The sequence below is a fragment of the Marmota flaviventris genome, chromosome 10, assembly GCF_047511675.1.
Source record: "Marmota flaviventris isolate mMarFla1 chromosome 10, mMarFla1.hap1, whole genome shotgun sequence".
Classification (NCBI taxonomy): Eukaryota; Metazoa; Chordata; class Mammalia; order Rodentia; family Sciuridae; genus Marmota; species Marmota flaviventris.
The window spans coordinates 22,885,905-22,908,803 of record NC_092507.1 but is presented as its reverse complement, the minus strand read 5'-3'; the positions used below and the strand labels follow the sequence as shown (position 1 = coordinate 22,908,803).

General features: G+C 43.5%; 1 long non-coding RNA gene across 2 annotated transcripts; it reads left to right on the top strand.

Moving 5' to 3' along the window:
• The first annotated feature begins 8,660 nt into the window (after window positions 1-8,660).
• LOC114094044 (uncharacterized) lies at window positions 8,661-21,296 on the top strand. 2 transcript variants are annotated; one of them, XR_003582974.2, is made up of 6 exons: window positions 8,661-8,756; window positions 14,608-14,684; window positions 14,901-15,031; window positions 18,616-18,838; window positions 19,554-19,655; window positions 21,083-21,296. It is a non-coding gene; the product is annotated as an uncharacterized lncRNA (long non-coding RNA). The 2 variants fall into 2 exon arrangements; XR_011709008.1 differs by lacking the exon at window positions 14,901-15,031.
• Window positions 21,297-22,899: the final 1,603 nt, after the last annotated feature.

Here is a 22,899-nt window from a genome sequence, read left to right as displayed (position 1 = left end):
ATGGAGAGACACTGAGTTTTACCATGAGAAGATATTCAAAAGTTTTGAGTTTGGGCATGGTGGTGCACACCTGTAATCTCAGAGACTAGGGAGGCTGAGGCAGGAGGATCCCGAGTTCCAGGCCAGCCTTAGCAACCTAGTGAGGCCCTAAGCAACTGAGACCCTGTCTCAAAATAAAAAAAAAATTTAAAAAGCTGGGGGGCTGGGAATATAGCTCAGTTGGTAGAGTGGGTTCAATCCCCAGCATCACAAAACAAAAGGTGGGGGAGGGGCTGGGGATACAGCTCAGTGGTAGAGTGCCCCTGAGTTTAATCCCCAGTACCAAAAAAAAAAAAAAAAGTTTTGAGCAGAGGAGTCATATGTCAAATGATCTGTTTCAAATTTTAAAAAATGACTATGTGGATATGAGCCTGGGAGTGAGGAGGGCTGCTGGGGGAAGAGGGGAGACCGAAGCTGTTGTAGTCACCAGTGGAGAAGATGATGGTTTGACCTAGGCCTAGGGATGTAGCTGTGGTGAAAAATATTTGGCATGGCTTCTTTGAGAATGGAGCCAGAGCAGAAGAAAGCATGGTCTAGGGACTCTGCTTCTTTTTCTTCTTTTTCCTCCCGGTGCTGGGAATTGAACCACATGAGGCAAGCACTCTACAAACTGATATATCCCCAGCTCCTAAGGGACATGCTTCTGATGTCACAATTTGATTCCCTGGATCTTGCTATACCATATGTTATTTCTCCCGGACTTTACAATTACGTGAGCCAATACATTCTTTTTTTTTTTAATGCTAAAGTCAGTCCGATTTGGAATTCTGTCACTTGGAAATGAAAGGAATCTTAGTGTATGTGCATTATCTCATGAATCCTCAAAACAAATCTATGTGGTTGCTACTATTAACCCAATCTGCAGTTAAGAAATCTGAGGCCTAAAGAGTGAACACGAGGACTGGGGCTCAGTGGTTGTGCAGTCACCTAGCACATGTGAGGCACTGGGTTTGATCCTCAGCACCCCGTAAAGATAAATAACAGTATTGTGTCCATCTACAACTAAAAATATTAAAAGAAAAAAAAAAAACAAAAAACGAGTGAACGTGAGCCTGGTATGGTGGCACACCCTGTAATCCCAGATATCCAGGAAGCTGAAGCTGAGACAGGATAGCTAATTTATTAAAAAAAAAAGAAAAAAGAAAAGAAAAGGGTTGGAGATGTAGCCCAGTGGTAGAGAACTTGCCTAGTATGTGCAAAGCCCTGTTCAGTTCCCACTTCTGCTATTAGTGGTTTGGGAAAGCTAGGGCACAAGTCTTCTCAGAAAACACTGGCCATTTCATTTTGAATTTGTTTACAGCTGGGCCTGGGCAGTTGTGTCTCAGTTTGTATTGGAAAGAGGCCAGACTGTGGAGGCAAAGAGGCCTGGGTTCACGCCCAGGTCCTGACACTGAGCTCTTGAGCTTCCGTTGCTGACTCCCAGCATTGTTTTATAATAGCAGATCATTCTTGAACTTTTTATGTTTACTTCACATTTTAATTTTTAAAAAATTGTTGGTGACAATCAGGGTGCTGACACATGCCCGTAACCCCAGTGACTCTGGAGGCTGAGTTAGGAGAATTCCAAGTTCAAGGCCAGCTGAGACGAATTAGTGAGATCTTGTCTCACAATTTAAGAGAGGCAAAAAGGGCTGGGGATGTAGCTCAGTGGCAGAGCACCCCAGGGTTCAATCCCTAGTATCAATACAAAGAAGAAGGAGAAGGACAAGAACAAGGAGAGGGAGAAGGAGAAAAAGAATTAGTGGCAATTTTGAAAGGATTGAGACTGAAAACCACAGTGCAGTAATTAGAAGCAATTACAGTGCAACTGTGACCCCAGAACTCTGACATTGCACAATGTCTACAGAATGCTCACAGATATCATGCTGGGTCAGGGGTCTTCAGCACTATTTTACTGTCTGAGAAGAACAGTTTCCTGCCTTTACCATGTTCTCTTATACACTCTGAAGGCCAAGGTCTTGCATGTTACATTCACTGCTGGATCTCTCCAGGGTATCAGCTGATGTTGTCACAATTCTCAGCCAGCCAACTGTCTGCAGGGTGTCAGTACAGCTGTACGTTTTCTCAGAGAAAGCATAGTGAATGCATTTTACCTGGTAATCTGAATCAGGCAGCACACCTGTGAAGACTGGGATGCGGGAGAGTAGATAGCATCCACCTGAATCAGGTATAATGCACAAAACAGAAATCCCAGTTCAAACCTTAAATTACAAGGACATTTATTATTTCACAACAAAGAAGATCCAGAGATAGGAAGGGCTTCTGGGTTGGCTGATGACTCCATAATTCCATCTAGGACCGAGGTTCTGGCCACACCTTTGTTCTATCTGTCTTGATGGGGGGGGCTTCATCCTCAGACCAGTTGAAAGTCAGGGCTGCAGTTTCTTCCATCCTGGCACCACAGTACTCATAAAAAGAGGATCCCACGTCGTCATTCCATGGCCCTTTTCTAGGAGAAGACACCTCTTTTAAGCCCTTCTGCAGATTCATCCAGGATTGCATTTCACAGAATTGGGCCACCTGGTTATTCTAGAACCATCCCAGTCCAGGGAGTAGAACTACCATAGTTAACTTGGGACACACCATCTAGATGTGAGATGGATGTGAGAGGTGGGGAATAACCACTTTTTTTTTTTTTTAATTGAACCCAGCAGGTCTTCATAACATCCTCAGCCCTTTTATTTTTTATTTTGAGACAGGATCTTGCTAAATTGCTTAGGGCCTCACTAAATTCCTGAGGTTTGCTTTGAACCTGTGATCCTCCTGCCTCAGCCTCAGGAGGAGCTGGGGTTAGAGGCATGCACCACCACGCCCAGCCCTAGAAGCATCCAACCCTGATTATCAGGGAAATTGTTATCACACAGAAGGGTGTGTAGGTGACTCCACCCTCAATGACCACAGCAGATTGGCCCAGGGCTAAACACCTAACTCAAATCGAGCCAATCAGAGACTTTGTACTGAGAATACAGTAGCTGGGCTCTGTGGGTCAGTTTTGTAATCTCAGTGACTTGGGAGGATAAGGCATGAGGATCACAAGTTGGAGGCCAGACTTAGCAATTTAGCAAGATCCCGTCTCAAAATAAAAAAATAAGAAGGGCTGGGGATGTTGCTCAGTGGTAAAGTGCCCCAGAGCTCAATGCTTACTACCAAAAAAAAAAAAAAGGTTGTCACAGAGTTCTAGAACAACCTGCAATTTACTATCAAATGCTCAGAAGCAAGGAGGGAAAATGAAAGCAGTCAACACAGAGAAAAGGACACAGACTTTCATTCACCCAATATTTATTGAGCAACAACAGATGTGCAAGCTGCTCTTCTCTGTGCTGGGCATCCGTGGACCATAAAGGGAAAATCCTTGCCCAATGCAGGTGGCACTCTACTGATGGAGAGAATAAGCAAGATAAACAAGAGAAATGAAAAGTAAGGGCTGTGTTGTAGCTCAGGGGTAGACATCTGCTGGGCAAGCACAAAGCCCGGGTTCAATTCCCAGCACAAAAACAAACAAAAAACAGGTAATAGGACCTAAGGAACAATAAAAAAGAAGAAGAATCTCAGTAGTAGGATAGTTAGTGTTTGGGCAAGAGAGGCAGGAGAAGGCAGCGTAGAAATGCTCTGGAAGGTGTCCAGGAAAGTCTTCACGAAGAACCTAAAATTTGAGTAAAGAAGATCTGAAGAAAGGGGCTGGGGCTGGGGCCCAGTGGTGGAGAGCACTTGCCTGGCACATGTGAAGCCCTGGGTTTGATCCTCAGCACAACATAAAAATAAATAAATAAAATGAAGGTATTGTGTTCATCTACAACTAAAAAATATATATATTAAAAAAAAAAAAAAAAACTGAAGAAAGAGAGGAAGAAGGCCACGTGGTCCCTGGGGCAAGAACCATCTAGGGAAGAAATGGCAAAAGCAGCCCCTGAGGGAGCGTGCCTGGGGACCAGTGTGGCTAGAGCCAAACTGGCCAGGGGAGGGGTGGTGTGTGTTGGGGGAGATGAAGCCAGGGTAGCCACAGGGGCTGGATCTGTAGGGCATGGCGGATGAGAAAGCCACTGGGAAGATCTGAATAGAGGAGTGACACCACCTGACTTACCCTCTAGAGAAGAGTCATTCCCACGGCTGCACGGGGACTGGACTGTTGGTGCCCCAGGAAACCGTGAGCAGGTTACTGCGATTCCAGGCTTGAGGGGAGGGAGGGTGCCTCGGGTTGCAGATGTTGTGGCAGAATAGGCAAGAAGGGTCAGATTCTGGGTAAAAATGGTGTGTTTGTGGCAGCCAAGCCCCGCGCCTAATGCACACTGACTATGCTCTCGACCACAGAGCTCCACCCCGGACCGATCTGGGTCTATTTTCAAGATAGAAACAAGGAGAAAAACAAGAAAAATCAAGGAGGATTCCAAGGATGACTAGCACAGATCACACAAGGGACCCTGTGACACCAGAAGACAAAAGCAACAGAGAAGTGGCTTTGCTTACTGAGGCTTTGCTGGATTCTGTGTTCAGGACCCTGTGCCTACTTGTCCTGGGACTCCTTCCTTCACACACACTCCTATGACTTTTTGTTTATGTTTCTTTTCTCCTTCTCTCTCTCTCTCTCTCTACTAGGGATTGAAGCCAAGGGCACTTTACCACCAAGCCATATCACCAGCCCTTTTTAAATTTTTTATTTAGAGACAGGGTCTTGCTAAGTTGCTTTAGGGCCTCGTTAAATTGCTGAGGCTGACTTTGAACTTGTGATCCTTCTGCCTCAGCCTCCTAAGCTGTTGGGATTACAGGTGTGCACTACTGTGTCCCATGTCTGGCTGAGATTTTTATTTATTTATTTATTTTTAATTTTTTAAATATTAATTAATTTATTCTAATTTCTTTTTGTTGTTGTTGTTGTTTTTAGAGAGAATTTTTAATATTTATTTTTTAGTTTTCGGCGGACACAACATCTTTGTTTGTATGTGGTGCTGAGGATCGAACCCGGGCCGCACGCATGCCAGCCGAGCGAGCTACCGCTTGAGCCACATCCCCAGCCCTGTTCTAATTTCTTATACATGACAGCAGAATGCATTTCAATTCATAGTACACACATGGAGCACAATTTTTCATTTCTCTGGTTGTACACAAAGTAGAGTTACACCATTCACGTCTTCATACATGTACTAGGGTGGTGATGTCCATCTCATTCCACCATCTTTTCTACCCCATTCCCCCTCCCATCCCCTCCCTCCCCTTTGCCCTGTCCAAAGTTCCTCCATTTCTCCCACCCCGCCAATCATGGATCAGCATGTACTTATCAGAGAAAACATTCAGCCTTTGGTTTTGAGGGAATGGCTTACTTCACTTAGCGTGATATTCCCAACTCCATCCATTTACCTACAAATGCCATGATTTTTTTTTTTTTTAAATATTTATTTATTTATTTTTTGGTGGACACAACATCTTTGTTTGTATGTGGTGCTGAGGATCGAACCCGGGCCGCACGCATGCCAGGCGAGCGCGCTACCACTTGAACCACATCCCCAGCCCCGGAAATGCCATGATTTTATTGAGGGTTTTTTTTTTTTTAAAGAGAGAGAGAGAGAGAATTTTTTGATATTTATTTATTTATTTTTTTTAGTTCTCGGTGGACACAACATCTTTGTTTGTATGTGGTGCTGAGGGTCGAACCCAACGCCTCACACGTGCTAGGCAAGTGCTCTACCTCTGAGCCACAACCCCAGCCCTGAGGTTTTTTTGTTTTGTTTTGTTTGAGATCTTTTTTATTATCTCACTTTCATAAGGTCTTGCTAAACTCCTGAGGCTGGCCTCAAACTTGTGATTCCCTTGCCTCAGCCTCCTGAGTAGCTGGGATTACAGGAAAGCCTTTCTTAATAAGACAACGCATTACCTGACTCTAGAGTTTTCCAAAAGGAGTTCTTGCTATGGAGCAACACACTTTCCTGTCAAAGCCACAAATGCCCAGACTTACACACCATTTCCAAAATATCTCACGTTTTTCAAAATATTTATTACCACTTTGAATATTTAATTCCCAGCAGATTGTTTCGGGCCTTTGGATGTTCTTCTAGACATTTCTCTTTTAGGATTCTAATTGGTACCAAATAAATACAACAGTCACTAAGTCTGTAGAGTCATCAGTCTGCAATGAAAGCATTTCTGAATCTAGCAGTTTTCTGGATTAATGCCAAGTCATCTGACATGTTGTCAATGTGCCTCCTAATGGTATAGTATTGATCTAAAGTGACACTTTTTCCATGACCATTGCTTCCAAATGTGGTTTTCTTTGGTCCAAACTGTGGCATAGACTTAGACCCATGTAAGTCAGTAGAATGAGGACTTTGGTCTTTGCACAAAGACATCTTGGTTTTTTGGCTATCGACGGGGTGACGTTGAAACTACATTCGTAAATTGGATGTGACACCGTGAAAACTAATCTCATGGAAAGAATTTTGTTCTTCCTTTTGCTCACGCAGAAGCTTTCTAAAAGCTCAAACTCTTTTTCTGTGTAAAATGATGCCTTACACACAAATGAAACAGGGCTTGGAATTAAAATTAATAATTGCAATGAAAATTAGAAGAGTTGTAATAAAGTTAGCGAGACTCTCACAGGAGAACACAGAGCTAAATGTCAGAGAGGGAAAACAGGAGAGGGATTATCAGAAAATTAGAAGGCCAGCCTAAGGGGCCAAGGTGAGTTTCAAGAGTCCCAGGAAGAAAAGAGAAAACACAGAGCAGGATATACTTAAGGAAACAAGTCAGGAACTCTAAAGAGAACCAGGGATGTAGCTAGGTGCTAGAGAAGTTGCCTAGCAGGCACAAGGTCCTGGGGTCCATTCCCAGAGCCAAGAAAGGAAGAAAAGAAGGGCGGGGGGGGGGGGGGGAGAGAGAGAGAGAGAGAGAGAGAGAGAACACGTACGAGCTCTAAAGAACACTGGTTGTGCTTGGTGTGGAGGTGCACACCTGTAATCCCAGAGTCTCTGGAGGCTGAGGGAGGAGGATTGGGAGTTCAAAGCCAGCCTCAGCAATGGCAAGGCGCTAAGCAACTCAGTGAGCCCCTGTCTCTAAATAAAATACAAAATTGAACTGGGGATGTGGGTCAGTGGTTGAGTGCCCCTGAGTTCAATCCCTAGTAACCCCCCCCCCCAAAAAAAAAAGAACATTGGTTGCTGTAGCAAGGCCCACTACAGTTCCCAGTAAATGGATGAAAATCAGTCCATGTCAAGTTCCACTGACATGAAATTTCAGAACAGGGACAAAAGAGAAGATGTAATAAGATTCCAGAGAGAAAAACGAATTTTCCAGACCCCTGGTCAGAAGAGAGGTGCAGACACAAACGCACAAGCAGGCGTGCACACACACAGCTGGGCGTGCAAGGGTGTGCGTGTTCTGATTTGGGCTTTGGTTTTCTGTTTTGCCTCTGTTTTGTTGCAGGGGATCGAACCCAGAGTCTCACCCGTGCACTCCACCAGTGAGGGAAGGATGTAGTTTTTTGGAAGTGAGCAAAGTTAGGGTGAACTTTGCCATTTGTCTACCAGACCTACCCTTCACGCTTCTGGGAAATGGTCCTGAATCCCTCTCCTCTACATGGACCATGAATTTAGAATAGGTGCCCCCCCCCCCATTCTAGAGCCCACGCTTCTTTGGCCATGTGATATCAAAGTTTGTTTAATAGCTCTATTGTTAAACCCAGAGACAGGGAGAATGACTCAGACTTCCTGGTGGGTGGGAAAGTGGGAGATGCTGTACTGACCACCATGATTTCCAACAGGTTTGAAAGAATCAGGTTCAGGCAGCAAGTAGAGGCTTGGCAGTTTCTGAGACCCTGGATCCCGCTGTTCCTGAAACTAACACAAGCAAGACCCTCCGTGGTGATGCCAAGTCTTCCAAAGAAAAACGAAAGCACACTTTTCTGATCTGGGTTTCTATCACTTGGAACACTGAGTTGTACTAATGTAGAAATGTGGGAGGGTTACTACTCTAGCTGTGTAATAACTTACAATTACTACTAACATTTCTGGAGACTTATGGTATGCCAGGCACCGTGCAAGTGTTTTCATTTAATCCTTGAGTCAGCTCCTATTATCATCTCCATGGCACAGTTGCAGAATGAGAGGGAAGAGCAGGCATTACTCATTCATAGTCTGGAAAATAAAACTCAAGGGCATAAGAGAACCTCCCCTTAAGGGGACCTTCTCCACTTGCTCACCTCCACCCTTCCTGCTCCTCACACAGGCCACATCCAACCCTGCCATCTTGCTCTTTCGTTGTCTTTATTAGAATACTCCTTCTCTCAGCTCTGCCTGGCACACTCCTATGGGTCCTTCGAGGTCCACTCAAATGTCTCCTGCCCTGTTCCTTCCTGAACCCCTCATCTGTGTATGCAGTTTAACCCTGTTATGGTTTAGATGTAGGGTCCCCTAAAAGCTCACGTGTGAGAGAATGCAAGAAGGTCTGGAGGAGAAATGATGGGTCATAGCCTTAACCTAATCACTGAATTAATCCCTGATGGGATGAACTGAGTGGTAACTGGAGGCAGGTGGGGTGTGGCTGGAGGAAGTGGTTCATTGGGGGTGTGGCTATGGGGTATATATTTGGTATCTGGAGAGCAGAGTCTTTCTATGCCTCCTGATCACCACGGGAGCTGTTGCCCTTTGCCACATGCTTCCGCCATGATGTTCAGCCTCACTGGAGCCCCAAGGAGTAGAGTCTGCTTTCTATGGATTCAGACCTCCGAAACCGTGAGCCCCCAAATAAACTTTTCCTCCTCTCCAGTTCTGGTTGGGTCCTTTGAATCACAGCAGTGAAAAAGCTGACTAAAACAAACCCCATGCCTCTTTATGTCCTACCTCATATGCAAAAGATCATGAAATTGCTGGGTGTGGTGGCGAATGCCTGTATTCCCAGCAGCTTTGGAGGCTAACGCAGGAGGATTGAGAGTTCAAAGTCAGCTTCAGCAATTTAGGGAGGCCCTAAGCAACTCAGCAAGACCCTGTCTCTAAATAAAATATAAAAAAAAGGGCTGGGGGTTGGGGGTCCTGGAGCTGTAGACCAGTGGCAGAGCCCTTGCCTAGCATGTCTAAGGCATTGGGTTCGATCCTCAGCACCACATAAAAAAATAAACAAACAAAACAAAGGCATGCTGTCCATCTACAACTACAAAAAAAGTTTAAAAAAGAAGGGGGGGCTGGGGATGTGACTCAGTGTTTAAGTGCCCCTGGGCTCAATCCCCAGTACCAATAAATAAATAATGAAATTAAAAGCACAGGCTCAGTTCAAGTGCAGTTCAAATCCTGGCCCCACCCCTTACTTGCTTGGACACAGATCTTAACGTGTTTGGGCTTCATTTCCCTCATCATTAAAGTGGGATAACGAGTTTTGCCTTATGGAGTTAGTGTGAAGATGAAATTATTAATAAACGCTTATGTCAAGTTCTTCGGATAATAGAAAAGACAGTAGAATTGAATTGGACATTACTTTCCTATGTTCATATATGAATACACAACCAGTGTAACCCCACATCATGTTCAACCGTAAGAATGGGAAGTTATATTCCATGTATGTAGGATAAGTCAAAATACATTCTACTGGAATGTAGGACTAAAAAGAACAAATAAAAATTTTTTAAAAAAATTCCTAGAACAGAGAGCTAGGCATGGTGGCATACACCTGTAGCAATTTGGGAGGTTGAGACAGGAGGATCAAGAGTTCAAAGCCAGCCTCAGCAATAGCGAGGCACTAAGCAACTCAGTGAGACCCTGTCTCTAAATAAAATACAAAATAGGGCTGGGGATGTGGCTCAGTGGTTGAGTGCCCCTGAGTTCAATCTCCAATACCAAAAAAAAAAGTTCTTAGAACAAACAATATGTATTTTGTACTGATCATTCTGTAAGCGTTAGCTACTATTATTACTAACTTTGACACCTTGTTCTCAAATAAGTACCTTATTCTTTCCAAGCCTTGGTCTTTTTACCTTTCTTTCCTTCCTTCTTTCTTTCTTTCCATTTCTTTTTCTGAGAATGTCTCTTCCTGTTTTGGATGCTGGCCATGAACTCCTAGGCTCACATGAGCCTCCCTCCTCAGCCTCCTCAGCAGCCAGGACTATGGACATGGGCTGCAGTCTGGCTTAGAGTCTTTATAAAATGGAAGTAACCGTAGACGGGGCTTTAGGATTGCCTTGAGGTTTAGATGGACTACGCTTGTCCTGTAATCAGGAGCTGGTGGTGCCAGCCCTTGATGTCCCCCTTACTGTGGAGTCTTCACAGTGTGCTTTCTGTGACTCTGTCTCCGCCCCTAGGCTTTGGCTCCTTGAGGGCAGACATACTACATGATGATTCAGGTGGCTGCTCAGTCAGGACTGCTCTCCCTGGCTTCCAAGTGACGGGCATCTCGGGTAGAAACTCAACACTTAAGTGGGGTTAGATTCATTTAAAAATAGTTCCTGACTGCATATAAAATGCACAGATCCTGTCTCTTCATAAAAAATGTATGTGTTACAGCTAAGGCTAAAGCCTGCTATGAGCATCAAACCAATCCCAACCCTATTAGAGGGTCCCTCTGCTGCTAGTTTGCTGTGCTTGATGACTTACTTGTGTGTGTGTGTGTGTGTGTGTGTGTGTACGCACGCGCGCACACACATGGGCACTAGGGATGAGAGTCAGGGCCTCACATGGGCCAGGAAAGCACTCTATCCCTGAGTCACATCCCCCACTCTTCCTCCTCCTCCTCCTTTTTTTTTTTTTTTTTTTTTTTGATTCCCGGGGATTGAATCCAGGGCACTTAACCATTGAGTTACATCTCCAGCCCCCCTTTTTTTTTTTTTAATATTTATTTATTTTTTTTAGTTTTCGGCGGACACAACATCTTTGTTTGTATGTGGTGCTGAGGATCGAACCCGGGCTGCACACATGCCAGGCGAGCGCGCTACCGCTTGAGCCATATCCCCAGCCCCCCTTTTTATTTTTTTTGAGACAGGTTCTCACAAACTTGCAGAGGCTGGCCTTGAACTTGCTGCCATCCTACTGCCCTAGCCTCCCAAATAGCTGGAATTACAAGCATGTATGCGCCCAGTTTAGAACAAGTTTTCAAAGGCCCTTAATAACATTGATAAAAGAATATTGATCTGATTAACAGAAAGTGGAGTCAGGGTGAAATGGGCCATTTTATACATAACCGAGGGACTCCTCTGTTTCTGGTACTGTCCCCTGCCCTGTCCCAGGCCCTGCCTGCTGATGATAAGCTCACTCTCCTTCCTCGCTCAGGAATCCGAGCACCATGATTACAAAATTGTTGCTCAGATTACACTCAGCCCTGAGAGTCCAGGGTGAAAACTAACCAGGGTCAACTGCTTCCACCAGAAACAAAGAGCTGCATCACTCTGTGGCAAACTAAATTACTTTCTAAGACCTCCTTAACCTGGGACCATAACTATATAAGCTCTTTTTATTGCTACTCTTGTTTACTAATTATGACTGCAAGAGATCTTTTTCCAGATACGCTCAATGTGTTTCTTTCTCCTAAAGGACAAAGAATGCTTGCCCCACACAGTGTCACAGGTTATCTTTTGTTCATTTTATTGTACTTTGGTCTGTTAACCATGAGAGCATATTTGGGCAGAAAGAAAAACTAGGAAGTGGATTGCAACATACACATTTCTTAAACTGAGTCACCTTCAAAAACAAGATCTAAATCAGCCTCTTGTTGAGAAATTTCAAGCAACTTTGATGTAGATTCAGTGTCAAATTCTAGCATAAATTACACATGACCATTCCAAAGGAACATGAAAGCAAGTCATTTAAAAATAACATTTTTCTAAATGTCACTTTGTGAATTTTTATATCAACTTGAGTCTCAAAACTGTATCTGAGTTGTTGTTATGGTGTTTATTTATTTTTCTTCCCCCTCTTTTTTTTTTTTGGTGGTGCATCAAACCCTGGCTTCACACAGTAGGCAAGTGAACTACAACTAAACTGTACCCCTAAGCTTACCCCTAAGTAGTGTTCAAATGCCCCTGAGTTTAATCCCCCAGTCTTCAGATCAAATCCAGGGGTATTCTAGCCACTGAGCTACATCCCAGACATTCATGCTTTTTATTTTAAGACAGGAGTTTGGTTAATTTGCTGAGGCTGGCCTCAAAATTGTGGTCCTTTTGCCTCAGCCTCCCGAGTAGCTGGGATTACAGGCGTGATCCCCCATGACTGGCTGTGTCTTATCTGAAAAGCAATAATGAATTTATATTGCAGTTTGTTCCCGTGGATACCATTGTTCCCCTTGCAGATTTTTTTTGGATCCGGATTAAACTTGTAGAAATGAACCGGGAGAACAGGGGAGGGGGGGAGGGGCGGGAAAGTGGATGTATGGAGGACTGAAATGGAGCAAATTATATTCCATGCAAGCATGAATGATATGTCAAAATGAACTCCAATATTATGTATAGCTATAAGGCACTAATAGAAACATTTTAAAATTCTAATAAATAAAAAAATAAAAAAGCAAGGAGGTAACACAGGGCTGGGGTATATATAGCTCAGTGGCTGGAGTGCTTGCCTAAAAGAATTTACACTGCCTTCAGTTGAGTATCTTCTGGATGGTGGGAAAAGGAGGTTCTGCTTATTTTCCTAATTACTTATTTTTCATCTTGTAGTAACTGCTGATTTCTTGTGTATTTGTGACATTTTTTTGGGGGTGGGGCTAGGACAAGATATAAACAGGGTCAATTGTTGGTTTGAAAGAATTATTTTTTTTTCTGACATCTTTTTTTATCTTTTGTGTTAATATTGCAGGACAGGTTTTGGTCGGGCTTCCTCAGCCTTTGGTCTCTTGGCAACAGTCTTCAGGCAGATCCCAGATCCCGGTGGGTTGGGGAGGGTGGAATTTTGGAGCAGTCCGTGAGGCAGCACTGGTTGCAGACAGGGACACAGGCAGGTGTGGTGGTGTGCACATGTAATCCCAGTGACTCAGGAGGCCGAGGCAGGAGGTTCAATGCCAGCCTCAGCAATTTGAGCAATTTAGTGAGAACCTGTTTCAAAAAATAAAAAATAGGGACTGGGGTTGTGGCTCAGCGGTAGAGCACTTGCCTAGCTCGCATGAGGCACTGGGTTCGATCCTTAGCACCACATAAAAATAAAATAAAGGTTATTGTGTCCACCTACAACTAAAACAAATAAAATTGTATTCAAAAGACTGATTTTTGAAAAATAAAATAAAAAATAAAAACCAATACAAATAAATCTATTTTTTCCTAGAAAAAACAAACAAACATAAAAAAGGGCCAGGCACAGTGGCGCATGCCTGTAATCCCAGTGGCTCTGGAGGCTGAGGCAGGAGGATCACCACGAAAGCCAGCCTCAACAAAAGGGAGGCACTAAGCAACTCAGTGAGATCCTGTCTTTAAAGGAAATTCAAAATAGGGCTGGGGATGTGGCTTAGTGTTCAAATGCCCCTGAGTTTAATCCCCGGTACCCCCCCCCCCCAAATAAATAAATTTAAAAATAAAGAAGGACTGAATTGGGGATGTAGCTCAGTGATAGCACTTGGTTTAATCCCTGTACCAAAAAAAAAAAGCACAAAGCAGGAAGGTGTAGCTTAACAATCTTCAAAGGCAGGCTTGGGTCCATTGCTGTGTCTGTGGGGTGAATTTCATTCAGCAGCTGGGTCTATGAGGTGAGATGTCCCAGGCTTCACCCATACTGGCTAAGTGCCCTACCGCTGAGCTATACCAGACTTTTAAGAAATCTTGTTTTTTTCAAAAAAAAAAAAAAAAAAGAAAAGAAATCTTGTTTGAGGCAGGGTCTTGCTAAGTTGCCCACGCTAGCCTCATACCTGTGACCCTCCTGCCTCGGCCTTCCCGAGTCAGTGCTACCAAGACCAGCCTAGGTGAACTTTTTCAGCTGAGTCTCATTGTCTGGGCTGGGCATCCATGGACGCTTCTATGCCGGAGACAGATTCAGGTCACCTCCCAGCAGACTCCCAGAAGGGTTTTGGCTTGGTGTGGCCTGCTCACTCAGATCTTTCCCATCTCCACTTGTTAGTTTATATGGTTATTTCCCTTCTTCTTCCTTTTTGGTACTGAGGATTGAACCCAGGGCTACTCTGCCACTGAGCTATATTTTCAGACCTTTTATTAGTATTACTTTTTTTTCGTTTTGAGACAGGGTCTTGCCAAATCACAGAGGTTGGCCTCAAATTTGTGATCCTCCTGTCTTAGCCTCCTGAATTGTTGGGATTACAGATATGTGCTATAATACTGGCTCTTTTTTTTTTCTGATAAGTCTTTTTTTTTTTTTTTAGAGAATTTTTTAATATTTATTTTTTAGTTATCAGCAGACACAACATCTTTGTTTGTATGTGGTGCTGAGGCTCGAACCCGGGTCGCATGCATGCCAGGCGAGCGCGCTACCGCTTGAGCCACATCCCCAGCCCCTTTCTGATAAGTCTTTGAAGTCACTTATAATCTATAATCATGTCTCTTTACTACTTATTTCAGTTTGGGATTTTATTGTTTGTTTTTGTTTTTTGTAGTACTGGCGATTGAATTCAGGTGCCCTCTACCACTGAGTTATATCCTCAGCCCTTTGTAAACTTTATTTACAGGGTCTTGCTAAGTTGCTGAGGCTGGCCTGGAACTTGTGATCCTCTTGCCTCAACCTTCTGAGTCGCTGGGAGAAGAGGTATGTACCACCATGCCCAGCTAATTTTTAATCCATTGTTTATTTATATTTATTTATTTGTTTATTAATTTTGGTACCAGGGATTGAACTCAGGGGCAATTAACCACTGATCCATGTCCCTGTCCCTTTTTTGTATTTTATTTAGAGACAGGGTCTCACTGAGTTGCTTAATACCTCTCTAAATTTCTGAATCTGTCTATGATCCTCCTGTTTCAGCCTCCCCAGCTGCTGGGATTACAGGAATGTACACTGAACTTGGTTGACATGGACTCTTGTCTGGGATGGTCCCAAATTCCTGGTCTCAAGTGATCCTTCTGCCTCAGTCTTCCACGTAGCTGAGGCTACAGGTGTGGCAACATTTTTTTAAATAGAGGTATAATTTGCACAGAACAGAGTCCTCAGGTTGTAAGTGTACAGTTAGATGAGTTCTGACGAAGGTGCATGCCCCTGTAGCCCACACCCTTCTCAAGATAATGCAGTTTCGGGCTTAAGTATGTAGCTCAGGGGAGGAATATGTACTTACTATTGGCAAGGCCCTGGATTCAATCCCCAGAACCAAATAAATAAATAAGCATATAAATAAATAGATAAATCATCGCCCTGATAAGGCCATTATGCTTCTCTGCTGTTCATTTCCCATACCCTCACCCCAGCCAACGAGTGCATCTCTGCCGATAAAACACAGGAGGAGATTGGTGTTCTGATTTTTATTTATTTTATTTTATTTGTTCATTTTTGTTTTGGTCCCAGGCATTGAACCCAGGGTCACTCAACCACTGAGCCACATCCCCAGCCCTATTTTGTGTTTTATTTAGAGACAGGGTCTCACCATTGCTGAGGCTGGCTTTGAACTTGTGGTCCTCCTGCCTCAGCCTCCCTAGTGGCTAGGATTACAGGCGTGGACCACCATGCCTGGTATGGTATTCTGATTTTTAAACATAGTGTTATATATAAGCAATTATTCATGGCAACATATAGAAGGAAGCCCTCCTAACTGAATTTCAAGTGTTTAATGAATATTGTCTCTCTTATTTCTCACAACAAGTTTCTCAGGTGTCATTATCCCAATTTCACAAAGGGGCAACTGAGACCCAGAAATAGGAAGCTGCTTAGTTAGCTAAGTAGCACAGGTCCTAGGGGTTGGGACAATTATATTGTTACGAACCAAACCTATTGGACTCTCGAATGTTTGTCCCTTGCTGTCCATGTTGCCTGAACATAAATCCTTATAAAGGACATGTTGCGAAATACCAAGGCTCTGCAGAGGTGGGACAGAAGCAAGACTTCATCTAAACTTAATTAGAATTCATTTCCCCTCCTCCTCCTTTCTTCTTCTTCTTTCTTTTTTTCCTTCCTTTTAGTACGAGGATTGACTCTAGGGCTATTTGCATGTGCAGCAAGTGCTCTACCACTTAGTTACAACCTCAGACTTGTTGGTTGGTTTGTTAATATTTTTAATTGTAGATGGACACACTGCCTTTATTTTACTTGTTTATTTTTATGTGGTGCTGAGGATCAAAACCTAGTGCTGCACACGTGCTAGTCAAACCCTCTACCACTGAGCTAGAGCCCCAGCCTGTTTGTTCTGTTGTTTTGAGACAGGTCCTTGCTACATTACCAAGACTCACCTCAAATTTATTATCCTCCTTCCTCAGCCACCCGAGTAGTTGGGATTACAGGTGTGGGCCACCATGCCCAGTTTTGAATTAATTCTAATTTTTATAGAATGCTCTGTAGGGTGTGGGCTACAGGGAGTACACCTCTGTCAAGACTCACCAGGACGCTGCGTCTGTACGTCCTCGGGAAGAGCCCTGGGTTTACTGTGGTGTTCCGGAGCCTGCTGACCTCAGCTCCTGAGAGCTGTGTAATGTATATTCAGGTTGACATCAAGTTGGGTGGCTTGAATCAACCACAGTGAGGTATATTCCCACCAATGAAACCAGCAAGGGTTACAAACCGACAGCCATCTTTGCACCCAGAGCTGGTTATGAACTACTTACCACTGACCACTTTTTTCTCTGCAGAATCACACATAAACTGGTACATCTTCCTAAATATCTGAGTGAAAAAGGAAGAGGAGATTTTGGGGAGGTCTGTTTTGTTACCCACTAGATGCCACTTGGTCCTCCATAGTCTTGGAGAGGGCAGCCAGGGCATAGCATGGTAGGGTGCAGGTAGCACATCTGCGCACTCCAGGCTGTGGGGTGGGATCAGGAAAGGGCAGGACTGAGCAGGATTTAATGGTCTCTTAGCTGTTAATAATATAGAAGGTCGGCTGGGGCTGGGGCTGGGGCTCAGTGGTGGAGCACTTGCCGAGCACATGGGAGGCACTGGGTTCGATCCTCAGCACCACATAAAAAAATGAATAAAATAATAATGGTATTGTTTCCATTTACAACTAAAAATGTTAAAAAATATAATGTAGAAGGCTGCCTAAAGAGACAGGTCTTTCTTTTTTTTTTTTTACTTTTTTGTTAAAATAAAATAAACAAAACTGCTGTTTAAAAGTTGCTAGTTGTTACTCAGCTCAGGACACAAAAAGTCAAGTAGGGACTGAAGCTGTCCAGGGAAGGTTCCCTGGAGTGACCTCTCTTAGTTACATAAATGTACTGCAGTGTTTGGTTTGCTCCCAGTCCGTGTGCGCCTGCGTGTGTGTGTGTGTGTGCGTGTGTGTGTGTGTGTAGGTAGGCATCTTTCTTGGTCTGATTGAGGGTGCTTCTCCAAATGGTATAGGATGGAGACAGGAAGAAGGAAGGGAATTTACATTCTAGGAATGACCAGATTGAGACTCTTAACACCTTCCCTTTGAAAGTCAGTGTTGTTAGGTTATTAAACATCTTTATTTGGAGATGAGATCTTGCTATGTTGTGCAGGAAGACCTTCAACTCTTTGGCTCATGGGATCTTCCTGCCTCAGCCTTCTGAGTAGCTGAGATTACAGGTGGTTAACACCATGCCCACCTATTCCACCATTCCTGAAGGAAAAAATTATTTTTATCTTTCTAGTCTCTCATTCTAGAATTCTTATTAGATAATGTCTCCACTTCTGGATTTATCTATCTCTTATTTTTCCTCTCAGGTATGAAGTGAATTTGGAAAACTTAGAAAATATAAGCAAGCAAGGCTGGGGTTGTGGCTCAGTGGTAGAGCGCTTGCCTTACACATGTGAGGCCCTGGGTCAATCCTCAGCACCACATAAAAATAAATAAATAAAATAAAGGTGTTGTGTCCATCTACAACTAAAAAAATAAAATAAAATAAAAAGAAAGAAAAAATAGGCCAACAAAATTAAGGCAGGCTTGGAGACTAGGTGGGGGATGACCACTCTTAATCCACAAACACAGAAGCCACCAGAACTTTCTTGCCTATGTCATTCAGCTTGCCTTTTTAAAAAATTGATGCATTATAATTACACATGATAGTGGGATTTATACCAGACTGCCTTTCAATTACATACAAACATAAGTAAGTGAAAGACAGCTTACTATATTATGTGCTATATGAAGCCTGTTATTTCCACTTGAAATGCATGTCTTAGACACATTCAGATTGTAAATATACATGGATAGAAATGGATAATCATGAATAAATTAATATAAAATACATCAGGGGAGCTGGGCACGGTGGCACATGCCTGTATTCCCAGTGACTCGGGAGACTGAGGCAGAAGAATCACAAATTCAAAGTCAGGCTCAGCAACTAAGTGAGGCCTTAAGTAAAAAATAAAAAACCAAAAAGTTGGGGCTGGGGATGTGGCTCAAGTGGTAGCGCGCTCGCCTGGCATGCGTGCGGCCCGGGTTCAATCCTCAGCACCACATACAAACAAAGATGTTGTGTCCACCAAAAACTAAAAATAAATATTAAGATTCTCTCTCTCTTAAAAAAAAAAGTAACCAGAGAGCTAATCTTTGTACTTTTCTAATTATTTTTAGATGTGGTCTTGCTGTGTTGCCCAAGGCTGGTTTTGAACTCCTGGACTCAAGTGATCCTCCTGCTTCAGCCTCCTCAGAGCTGGCACTACAGACATGCACTACCATACCTGGTCAGAGGGGCCATGTTAGATGCATTTTTTGAGGAAGACCACTCTGATCGGATGACATTGGAGCAGTGACATGTGTCACGAGAAGCACTAGAACAAGAATATTCCTGGTAGAGGTAAAGATCCTGGGGTTAGTATGTGAGTTGGTGCACTTTTGGGGGTAAGCAGAGAGATGACAAGTTTTAGAAGGACCACTGGGGGCTGGGGACGAGTGGCAGAGTGCTTGCCTAGCATTACGAAGCTCTGGCTTCAATCCCTAGCATTGGAAAAAAGAAAAAAAAAAAAAAAAAAGATTCATTACTGGCTGTTGAGTGGAGAATGTGCTATCCAAGGACAAAGGCAAGCAGGAGCCAAATTGAATAATCCAGGTGACAGGTGATGGTGGCTTACACTAGGGTGATGACAGGTGATGGCAGTTTGCACAAGGATGGCAACTGTGGAGGTGTAAGATGTGTCCAAACGGAGGCTCGACTCTGGAGACAGAGTTGACACCACGACTGATGGACTGGAAAGAGGAGACGATATTTTGGGACTGAACAGTGGGAGGAAGGGGACTCTCACTAAGAGATGAGGAATGATGGGGAGAGGAGCCCGCTTTGCATCCAAAGTCAGAATTCAAATCTGCCACTTTAAAAAAAAATTTTTTTTAAGTTTAACTGTTAGCACCTATGGATTGTACAGGTTAATGGGTTCCATTGCGACATTTCCATACAGGCACATAACCTGCTTTGGATCCACCCTCCCCACGGCCCCTCCCACCACACTCCCCTCCCCCAACCCCTTTCCCTAAAAGTTTCCCTTCTGCATTTCAATTTATTTATTTATTTTTAGATTCTGCCTATGAGAGAGAACACGTGACAGTCACCTTTCTGAAAGTTTGGCCGTGTTAAGCTGGAGAGGACCACTGGACTACCCAGTGGAAAAGTTCAGCTGGTGGGTTCCTTGTCTGGAGGTCAGGGCAGGGGGCAGAGCTGGGGTGATAGGAATCTGGAGCTCTTGGAATAGTAACGGGAGGATAAAGCCACACACTGGATGATGTCACCTGCACTGGGAGCAGAATGTAGATAAGAAGAGATCCCAGGCCTGTGCCCTCAGAGGTGGAGGATTCGGTGAGGGGACTCAGTATGGAGAGGAAGAGCAGTCAGAGACTAGGAGGACTGAGAGCTGATCTCCAGAGGGAGAAGCCTCCCTGGGAGGAGGAAGGGATCCCCTGGGCAGATGCTGCTGATAGGGCAAGGAGGACACAGAGAGGTGACCACTGGAGCTGGTGGCAGGAAGCTCATTGGCAACCTCATTTCAGTGGAGAAGTGGGAAAGAGGCCCACAGAGCACGGAATCAAGAAAAAATGGAGGAGGAAAAAAAATGGAGACGATAAGATGAGGCAATTATTTTATGACAATTTGTGATAGAAGAGAAAGAACCGGAGCAAAAGCTCCAGGGGATCTGGAAATGATACTTTTGTCTTGGCATTCCTAGTATTTACACTGATGACTTCATTTTCTTATCGAGTTGAAATTGATACAACCACTATGACAATGTTGAATAATAACACGTACAGCAGATGTCCCTATCTTTTGTGATAGCATTTTGATGGAAGTGTTTTTAGAATTGATACTGGCGTAGATCTGCAGTAAATAGGTTATTAGACTTTTTTAAAAAATCATACTTACACAAGATGTGGTGGTGCACACCTGTAATGTTAGCATTTGAGGCAGGAGGATTGCAAGTTCAAGGCCAGCCCCAGCAATTCAGCAAGACACTGTCCCAAAATAAAAAATAAAAAGTGTTGAGGATGTGGCTCAGTGGTTAAGCACCTGGGTCCAATCCCTGATACTTAAAAAAAAAAAAAAAATCCAGTAGCATAATATGGATACATAAAATATAAAACTTTAAATGTATCTAAGTTTTAGAAATAAACATAGCTGTGGAACAGGTCTTCCATCAAGATTACAGTGCATTTCTCCCATGGTGGTGCATACTTGTAATCCCAGTGGCTTGGGAGGTTGAGGCAGGAGAATTATGAGTTCAAAGCCAACCTCAGGAATTTAGCAAGGTTTTAAGCAACTCAGTGAGACCCTGTCACTAATGAAAATATAAAAATAGGCTGGGGATGTGGCTCAGTGGTTAAGTGCCCTCAGTTCAATCCCCAGTACTAAAACAAAACAAAACAAAACAGATCACTGCAAGCGTCCCTGAAGCTTTCCTCTGTTCCCTCTTGTCCCTCCCAGATACACCTCTCCAAAAGCAGTCACCTTCTGTCTCACTGGAACAGTTTCGCCTATTTCAGATTTTCTTTAAAATGTATTTATGCAGCATGTGTTTTATGTAGATATAAAAATTCTTTTTTTTTTTTTTTGCAGGGCGCGGTGTCACATGCCTGTATCCCAGTTGCTCAGGAGGCTGAAGCAGGAAGATTGGGTGTTCAAAGCCATCTTCAGCAACAGTGAGGCCCTAAGCAACTCAGTGAGACCCTGTCTCTAAATAAAATACAAAATGGGGCTAGGGATGTGCCTCAATGGTTGAGTGCTGCTGAGTTCAATCCCTGGTACCCGCTCAAAAAAATTCTTTTTTTTTTTTTTTTTTTTTTTGTACTGGGGTTTGAACACAGGGATGCTTTACCACTGAGTCACATCCTTACCCCATCCCTCAACTGTCTCACTAAATTGCTGAGGCTGGTCTGGATCTTGCAATCCTCCTGCCTCAACCTCCAAACAGCTGGGATTACAGGTGTGTACTACCATGCCCTGTAAGATTTGATTTTTAATAATTAGAAAAAAATCGGCTTTGAAACCTTCTGATCTGGTGTCTTTTTAAAAAATATTTTAAATTTATTTAAATGTAATCTTTAATTTTTTTTTTTAGTTGCAGATGGACACAATACCTTTATTTTATTTATTTTTATGTGGTGCTGAGGATTGAACCCAGTGCCTCACACATGCTAGGCAAGCGCTCTGCCACTGAGCCACACAACCCCAGCCCTTAAATGTAATCTTAGATGTACAGGAAAGTTATAAGAGATTTCAAATTTAACAAATTTATTTAGATTTCTCCTATATATTATAATTCTTTTTCATTCTTTGCATACATGTACCCAGCACCTCTGGGTTCAATCCCTGGTACCAAAAAAAAAAAAAAAAAATTACTGGTTCCAAGTTTCATTTTTGAAGACACGCTGTTCTTGTTTAATGGATAGAACCACTTCCACTTCCCCTAAGGACACTAACTGCTTCTCCTTACTGCTCTTTACCTCAGAGGACCTTTCCCTGCTTGTCTGGTCCTCCTCCTCCCAGCAGGCTCCCTTGACTGTTTGGCAAGCCTTGTCAGGATGCAGTTTTGAGATGGAGGTCATGTAAAGGCTCTCTGGGGTTCATGTGAACTTGCTGGATTTTTGGAGAAATTACATTTATGGTGCTAGGGGACTCCATAGGAGGAATTTATTTGAGACAGTAGCTCTCACTCCAACTGTCTTTACTGTTACCAAAGAGTGAGTTCAATTTCCTTAGTGAAGACCCCTCACATTGCAACTAGCTGTTTTGTGTGGAGGAAGAATGTTTGAGGATGGGGTGGGGTGGGGGACATTCAATTAATTAGGGGTCTTTTCTAACTCCAACTTTCTATCCCAATTCTCATTTCCCACTTAGAAACTTCTCTAGAATTCTGCCAAAAAAGGTGTCTCTTTTGTACTCATGATTAAAACCAGGGGTGCTATACCACTGAGATACATCCCCAGTCCTTTTATTTTGAGACAGGATCTTGCTAAATTGCTGAAGGCCTTGCTGAGTTGCTGAGGCTGGCTTTGAACTTGCAATCCTCCTGCCTTACCTTCCCAGGTCACTGGGATTAGAGGCATGTGCCACCACACCCAATGGAGGCTGTTTTCCTACATCATCCAACCCACATTTTCTAATTTGTTTCTTCTTTCTTCAAAATACTTCACCAGTTATACCTTTTTCTTTCTTTCTCTCTTGCTCTCTTTCTTTCTTTTCTTCTTTCAGCCCTGGGGATTGAACCCAGGGGTGCTCTATGGCTAAGCTACATCTCTAGGCCCTCCATCTTTTTCTTTTTAATTTTGAGACAGGGTCTCACTTATTTGCCCGGGCTGTCCTCTGACTTGCCATCCTCTAACTCGGTCTCCTGAGTAGCCGGGATTACAGGTATGAACCACCGTCCTTGGGTT